Source organism: Anneissia japonica, unplaced genomic scaffold (genome assembly GCF_011630105.1).
Source record: "Anneissia japonica isolate Jap-2015-1 unplaced genomic scaffold, ASM1163010v1 scaffold285020_len34504_cov116, whole genome shotgun sequence".
NCBI lineage: Eukaryota > Metazoa > Echinodermata > Crinoidea > Comatulida > Comatulidae > Anneissia > Anneissia japonica.
Window position 1 is genome coordinate 25,526 of NW_022747427.1, and position 8,953 is coordinate 34,478.

Sequence of the window (8,953 nt, forward strand, 5' to 3'; positions counted from 1 at the left end):
TCGCGATAATGTGAAACAGGCTTTAGCCTCAATAAGAGTATTGGATAATAAGGCATCGGTCAATTCTGTAATTGCGAAGTGTATTTGTTATTTGATGTAAAGGAAATAAAAACAAATTATATTAAAATTAATAATTACTACTAATATCTGAAATAATATAGAATGATTATTTGTAATGCATTTGGAAGGCGCAACATAATATCATGGTGCAAGGACAACAAAATAAACTTTAAATACAATTTTAAATAAAACATTTATTCTTATGTTCTTAATTTGCTATCATGATTTTATACTAATAATTAGGAGTTGCTTCAACTTAGCCAATACAATTTAGCTACGTTGCAAAATAAGTTTACAGTAGCCAAATATATATAGGCATATACAATACGCAATCACAAAACGATTTATTTAATCCTGAAAATCATAATACATATGACAAAAGGAAGAACACAACTTAATTTATCCCACATGTAGTAATATAGAAACAAGTCTGCATTAAAAATGTTCAAACTAAAATAAAGGCATATGTAAAATTTGTAGTATGTTACTGTCTAAATATATAAATACAGTGTCTTGCAAAGCATCACTCCTATGGTATTATTTCCTGACGCAAAGTCAAATCCTTATAACACTTGCAGTACCCGCTGCTACTAGGGGATCGGATTCACTGCTTGTCACCAATCACAGTCTCTGTGGTCTAGAGGTTAAGAAATCAGACTTGATACCTGGAAGTCGTGGGTTCGATTCCCACCAGAATCACTTGCAAATTTTTATTCGCTATTATTTGGGGACGTACTGAGTATTTGGTACGATAAAACATCACCCCTAAATCTTACTTCTTTTAAAGTCTATGTGAAACACAAATATATATTATTAGTAAAAAAAAATATTTTGGCCGTTATTTAGGTCTTAGTTGAGTATATACAATGAAATTGCTAATACTAAACATAAACTACAAATGCATCCTAGAGACAATGTACAACGCACTATTATTTTTTTCTAAATGTTTGTGTAGCTATTATGAGAGTAGGTTTAGTGAGGGAAAGCCGTTTTCCTCGGCGACACCTAATAGGTGTGTTTTGTGACTTGCTTCCAATGGGTAAACAAATCCTGTTCAATGGCTCTGAGCATACACATGGCGTATAGATTTTAAGATAGTATATAATTTATTTGTAATATTATCTATTTCAAATTGTAATACAATTTCAATGTCCGCTCATATATATCAGGTAATATTAACATGTAACAATATAACAATGTTAGGTAATAAACTACTCTCCGACAGACGCCATCCAGGTATATCTGAATCAAGGTTTAGAAGCTTTATATTTGAGATTTGAATTGTAATAGCATAAAATAGTTTCATGCAGGATAGCCGAAACCTTAAAAACACTTCACGTGCACTTAAATTAGGCCGCGCCTACGGGGTTCCATCGGAGGTTCGAAGCCTGTTACTTGGTTCCGAGTATACACAAAGTGTGTCTCTTGTTAATATAGTACAGTTTTTTTTATGTTTGGGTAGCTCACGTAGCTATTATAACAGTTGGTTTGGTGAGAAAGAGCCGATGTCCTCAACGACGCTTGAATGGTGTTCCTGTGACTTGTTTTCAACGTTCGGACAAATCCTGTTAATTGGTTCCAACCATACATATAGAGCAGCTCTTTGGATGGTACAACAAGGTCTAATTTTACAAAAGAAATACACATTGACTTATTTGAAGAAGATTACTTCCCGTACCCATTCATATTTTATAATTAATTATGTAAAATTGATCATACCTCTCTTTTTGCCAATACTATAACTTAAAATTATAGACGAGTTAGATTTAACACAAAATATGTAACAAATAGTATTTAATCACTGTGTCTGCAATTTTTTTTTATAACGATTATATATGAACAAGGTGTTTCATCGATGATGGCAGCAAGCATGTAGATGTACGATGCACTACATTTTAGATATGGTATATAACGTACTAGATTGTTGTTATATATCAAGTGTAAATACACATAAAAAGAAAAATAACACATACCCATCCTTCTCATTAGCTCCTGGTTGATCCTTATCAGCCATATTATTTAGATATCCAGTAATTAATATAAGTCGCTTACAGTATTTATACTAGAACTTTTAAGCCTGATTTTATTTCTGATATTCTGTTATGTATGATCAATCAGTTTTATAGTACCCTCGTTTTATAGACATGGCGGAATAATATCAGTCTGACCAGGAATCTTATAAATCTCATTAAAATTTTTGCGCAGCTTATTTGTAACTAACTATCCAATTGTGATAACGTAATTATGTCTAAAACTTTTTTTTTCTTTCAAATTGAGTATATTCAGAGATGGATTTAAATATGGCTAAGTGGGCAGTTTCCACCTTGGTCGTAATATTTTTCAACAATTAACTGTTTAGAGACAGTAAATAGTCAGAGGAGTAATATGTAGACCATTTGAATAATTAACATTTCACGGACGTGTTCTCCAGCGGATTATGATTTGAGCTTGGCGTAAAATGTGGTGATATTCATAGCATTGACATAGTCAGGGATGAACATAAGCATAGGCCTAGAGACACAGACATAGAATTAATGAGTACTTTTGGATATAAACTTTTTGGGTTAAACTTTTATTAATTATAATAACAAGTGACAATAATAATAATAATAATAATAATAATAATAATAATAATAATAATAATAATAATAATAATAATTATTATTATTATTATTATTATTATTATTATTATGATTATTATTATTATTATTATTATTATTATTATTATTATTATAATGATAAAAAACTTAGCTTGTAAAAATAACACCCTGGCATACTTTTGGGTTCAAATTTGATTAATTATAATAACAAGTGACTTAATAATAATAATAATAATAATAATAATAATAATAATAATAATAATAATAATAATAATTATAATAATAATAATAATAATAATAATAATAATAACAATAATAATAATAATATTAATAATAATAATCATCATCATCATCATCATCATTATAATTATAATTATATTAATTTTAATAATAATAAAAAAAACCTTGTAAAACCATGTAAAATAACACACTGGCATACTAATACTTAAAAAGCAAGAACTCAATAGTCTGAATAACAATAATTAGATATTGAGCAACAGTACTTTTTTTTAGAAATATCAATTGTAACGAATAGGGTTGTGTCATTGTTTGTCAGGTATGGTTGAATAATGATTTACCAATCAATCAAAATAATTTATCACCAGTTTACATAATAAGGTTATTGCCAAGACGATTTAACATCAACATTGTAGTGCAGTTTATAAAACAGATGAGTAAGGGATTTGACGAAAAACACATTGGCTATAAAAGGCATAATGTTTTCATTGAGGATGCAGAAGTTTGAATGACGAAAATAGTGTCTGTACAAGAAGATGAACTGGGGTAGTGCAAGATAAATAATGCACTGAGTCCACCAATGAATTGAATAAGAAACGGTTTGTAGTTCATCTGAGAATGAAGTAGCCATAATTATCTTAAAGTACTGTAGTTTTTGATTCTATTTCTTGATGAGAGATAATTTAAAAAAAAATTTTCAGAGAGTTGAGGATAATGGTAATTCCTATAGCGCTTGTCTAGTTGCTTTTTACAAAGATAATAAATAGCAGAAGATAGAGCAGCTTAACAATATAATGGAACATCCGTACGAAAGGCATTTTGGGTACACAGAGAGCAATTTTATCCCGTCCCCGCGGCGGCGCTATATAGCAATAATAAAGGCGCCGCTCTGGTTCGTTTTTGTTTCCTGTAGTTTCTCCACTTTCGCTGGAGGGCGGATTTTCCATCAATTTTAATACAAATAATCAGAGTAGCTCATTCTTCTGCTATTTAAGTTCTTTGCTTTTTATAGGTCTTTTTATCTTTTTGCTAATCCGAAATAAAGCACCAACAGTGGCAGCAGCAAGAAGGACAACAACGGAGACCACAAATAAACAATTGCCTCCACCACCCTTTTCACTAAAAAAAAAACCGAAAATGTTCCGATTAGAAAGATATTTTGTCCTTGATACCGTTAACTTGATATCATTAAAAAGGCATATAATGTTATAAAGTTTGTCAATAAAAATGGCAACAAAAACGAAACGTATACTTACTTTGGCGATGGTTGATCCTTATTTTGCCCACTCATTTTGTATACAATATATTCTCTTTTACAACGTCTCGGATGTAAAATTTAAGACTCGCTGTTTATTGTATATATTACTTTAATCTACCAATGTCCATGAATCTTACTCAAATGATATCCTGTTTTATAAAAACAATTGTAAAATGCTTCTTTAATAAGGATATGTTGACAACAGAAAATTCAACGGAGTTTGTGTGTGTGAAAACTAGAAGTCAATCCAGTCCTCTTGTTAATAGAGACGCATTTACATGGACCACGTCGTGAAATCATAGCCTCCCTTTCTTTATTCGGAGTAACGTTTGTTTTGTATTATCAGCGGAGTAATATTGTAGAATAAATGAGTTGCCGTTATAAAATTTCCAGTGTATTTTCAAGTTATTGTCATATATTTTATCTTGTATAGGCTATATTTCAACCAGGGTGAGATAGGCCTACAATAGAAAAATCTTCTTTGGGACACGTCTAATCATTGATCACCACTTTTAACAGACACTTTTCCGTGAAATAAGGGGAAATATATCTTTTTACACTACGGTGAACCCTTATTATAAAGACGGGGATATTTTCTAGGTGTGCCAAATTAATACACTTTTAACCCCAACTGAGGGACCACTATAGTTTTTATCGTATATAAAATTTGGGCTATAGTATCACTACAAATACAATAGATTTAAAACAATAATATTTCATTCAGATATATTTTTATGACAACTATTGAGCTATAAATCTAACATTTTGTTCTTGATCCTTAAAATGGATATCACTGTAGACCCACTGTGTGTGTTACTTTGTATAATCTAATTTTATCAATTTTGACCCTTAATCATTAAATTGTTTTCTTTTGTCAGTGTATTTTCATATTGGATTCAAATCCATATTATATCCTGCACCCTGATTTTTAAGTCAATATGCATTGTTGCTGTATCTGTCATATTACTTAAGTCATAAAACAATATAAATTATTCGATATTTTAATTAAATTTATTTGATATAATTATAAGTGTATTGTATTTGTATTTCACAATTAAGAATAACTATATTTTATATTGTATTGTATAATTATAAGGAATGTGTCACCTTTGTATTCCTACATGTCAAAAAACCTATTAAGAGGACAATTTTACTTTGTTATGTAGTGTAACCTAAATAGGGGTACCCCTTTACAGGTAACAACATTTTGGTAGCAGATGTGTCCACTTAATATAGGTGCTACTGTAATAATACTGAAGAATTGGGAATATGCTTTTCGAATCTACAAGCAAATCTCGCGAAACTGGCACGCGAGTCTCTCTCTTCCGGCAACCAAGGCAATTGCTGTCTCTTATACACATCTAGATGTGTATAAGAGACAGTATATATATAAAATAACAAAAAGGAATATGTGTGAGTGAAAAAAAAATTAATTAGAGTTCAACCCTGTCCTGTTGTTGTATATGAAGACACATTGACCAAAACACCCTTGTGGTGGTTTGAAAAAAACAAACTTGGGCCTACTTTAGGCCTATATATTTTCAAATATCTCTTGTCAAATTTTGCCTTACCCTTTGTTTCAAATAATGTATAGCATAAACCCATTTAATGTTGACCTTTCTTCCTAATAAATTTTTTAAAGACTAATGCTGTCTTGTATTTCCAAAGAGTGCAAACACGTATGTTTCTTGCAAGTGGTTTTGCAAGAAAAGCATAAGCCTATAGTGTATTAGAAAATGGTAATTTATGCACTAAAGATTCTAATAAAATATACAAAACAATATGTAAATACAATGCATTCAATACTATATTTTCTTCTACAGAGTACTGTAATGATGGCACTAGAAAATATTTTCAGTACCTACAAACATAATGGATTTCAATTCCCAACAAAGCTTCAATGACCTAGTTGGTTAGGGCGTTTGCATGGACAATACAGATCACGGGTTTGAATCTATTTGATTTTACTTTTACTGGTTAAACTAAAATATATGAAATTGTACAATGCAATTTTGAAAAGAGATAGTATTAACAGGATAAAATATGAGTATTTCGGTGTGAATCACACCTAGGATTACCCACTAAGTCCGAAGACTTTCTTCCATAGGGGTCCTTCTGTTTGTGGTAAATTGGGCAGGACACCGGACGACAATCTCCTACTCTTTCCAAAGAATGTTCTGCGTTCTTATTTAACGTGCACATGGGCCATATTGCACAATTCAAGTGACCAACGCCTCAAACGTCTCATCCGAAGGACGGTATGTTATCGTCACCTGTAATTCAGCCTCCAGCTGAAACACAAAGCACCGACTGAGATAAGTTGCTCTCTCAATTATAGGATACAATTTTTTTCTAAATATTACTGTTGGAATATACTGTTATTTTCAAATTTCAGTAAATATTAAACGATGCAGGCCTATTTTAATAGAAAAGCATCAAAACTACATGAATGAAATTCTAGTAGGTCAGATAGATTTTACAGAAGAGCCAAAGTCAATAAAAACTCTTGATGTGCACTTCAATGAATTGGTTCCATAGGATTTTTCAAGCCTGTTATTTGATTCCGGGTATAAATACAATATGTTACTTAGTCAGACTCCTTAGGAAAAAAAATTGATATGTTGTAGAACTGATTTTTCTAAGACAGAAAAAAGTAGTTTGATCAAAAACTGAGCAACGGTAAATGAGATACTGATTTTTAAACATTTAAAATCTGGGGGGAAAAGGCTTAAAAATGGGCGGTTACACCCCTTTTTCCCCAGTTTTAAAATATTTCAAAATCTGTATCTCGTTCACCGTTCTACAGTTTTTCGTCAAACAACTTTTTTCTGTCATAGAAAAATAAGTTCTACAACATATCAAAACATTTTTTTTTATCCGGAGTCTAACTTTAATAATGTTTGATCAGTTGTGGTAGCTAGTACAGTAGTAATGTTGGTTTGGTGAGGAAGAGCCGTTGTCCTCGATGGCGATTGGTTTTCTTGTGGCGTGTTTTCAACGATCGGATAAATCTTGTTTATTGGTTAAGTATATACATATGGGATATTGGTTGTGAGGATAGTGCAACATGATCTAATTTTACAATAGAAAAACACGTCGACTTTAGAATTTATTTCTTTTTACTTCACAATAAAGTGTTCTAAAATTGACCATGCTTCCTTTATTTCAAATACAGGCCTCCTTCTAATGAAAGATCTCTCCAATTAACGACACCTTCAATTAAATACCACCTTTATACGGCCCCAATGAATGTCTATCTTTTAGTTCTATATTTAAAAAAAAATTAAAGACACAAAAAAACTGGTCCAAGAATTGTTTTTTAACCGATTGTTAAATAAAACCTTTCCTCTATTTTCCCCTAAACTGTCTGATAATCAATCAATAATCAATCTGTTTTTCGATTTTTATCTAATTGAAAGCTTGAACTTTATTTTTAAAAACAGCTATTCATATTAATTAAATTTGCCAATTTGCATTTCAACTCTTTAAACAGAAATTTATGTTTTGAAATAACACTTATTCAAGAAAGTAGTACGTAATCTTTCTTTTCATTAGCTGCTGTTTGATAATATCAACCATATTAGTTGACGTTAAATCTACAAGGACAAATAGTAGCCGGACAAAAGTGTTACATTTGAATGTCATGCCACTTTGTATCGCCAAGAGTATCTGCTAATTGAAGTTTGTTATTGATCTGTTGAATTGTTATAACATTTTGGTTTTGGATTTTTGTACCCGAAGTGTAAACAACATCACTGAATGGACAAAATGGAACTGATGATGGTGTTGATGATGATAAGCAGAGATAGATACATGGCGGAATAATTAATCCCACCTAAATATAACCAGTTCTGCTCATCTCGGAGAGCATTTTGTCGGTGATTTATTTTACTCTTTTGTGCTTGCTGTTTTAGTGAAACAGATTAATATTAACTATTGTTTGCATATCCATATCTAAATTGTATATGTACCATTCAAAAATTGCAAAATAAATTAAATGAAATGTTAATATTACTTGTATAAAACTAAATTCAATCAAATATAATGCAGTATTTGTGATGGTTTATACACAATTATAACCGGATAATTCATGCGTATGTTGACAAAACAAAGGAATTCAAAATAAGCTTAAATGATTTGCTATTTTGTTCATTCTCAGATTGATCTAAAAGCAGTCCAGTTGTCAATAACGATTTTAAATTTGGGTTTTAATATTGAGTCCTTTAAGAAATTGATTGTTGAGTTGAGTTTCCAATTAGTATAACATGTGTACATACATTAGGCAGATGTCCAGACAGGATTCCCAATTTGAAGAAAGTGTTCTGCAGTCCTGTATTTTGACCCAAATATCATATTCTTATGTTTTTTTGACAATTAAGACTCGGTATAGTTGGAAACACCAACAAGCCTTTGCGGCACCAATTACGGTAATTTCGTAGGAGAGTGTATTTTGGTATTAAAACGCAGGCCTAAGTTTTTACAAGAAACACACTGCATAATGTAATAATATACTAAACAAATCGTAACTTCAGGAAACAGCTTCGGTCTTTTATGTGTTGTTTTTTTTTTTTTGGTCTAATGCTGTTTACTGGTTCATAGTATACACAGAGTATATCTGTCCTTTTAGTTAAAGAGGATTCTTTCTTGCTAAATAAGAAAAAGCAATAAATATATTTCAGTACATCTTTTTTATCAAAACTTTCTGTTACTGTGTATTATTTTAGTTTTATCAGGTAATAAGATGTACCATATGTTAGTGGAGATAATATCCACATTAAAATGCATGTGTAGACTCTAC

The 8,953-nt window shown here is 30.8% G+C and overlaps 1 long non-coding RNA gene across 1 annotated transcript; it reads right to left on the bottom strand.

The window, feature by feature from the left end:
* Nucleotides 1-223: 223 nt before the first annotated feature.
* Nucleotides 224-2,191, bottom strand: LOC117120482. The gene is made up of 2 exons (XR_004447364.1): nt 2,034-2,191; nt 224-1,682 (listed from the first exon to the last, which is right to left on the bottom strand). It is a non-coding gene; the product is annotated as an uncharacterized LOC117120482 (long non-coding RNA).
* Nucleotides 2,192-8,953: the final 6,762 nt, after the last annotated feature.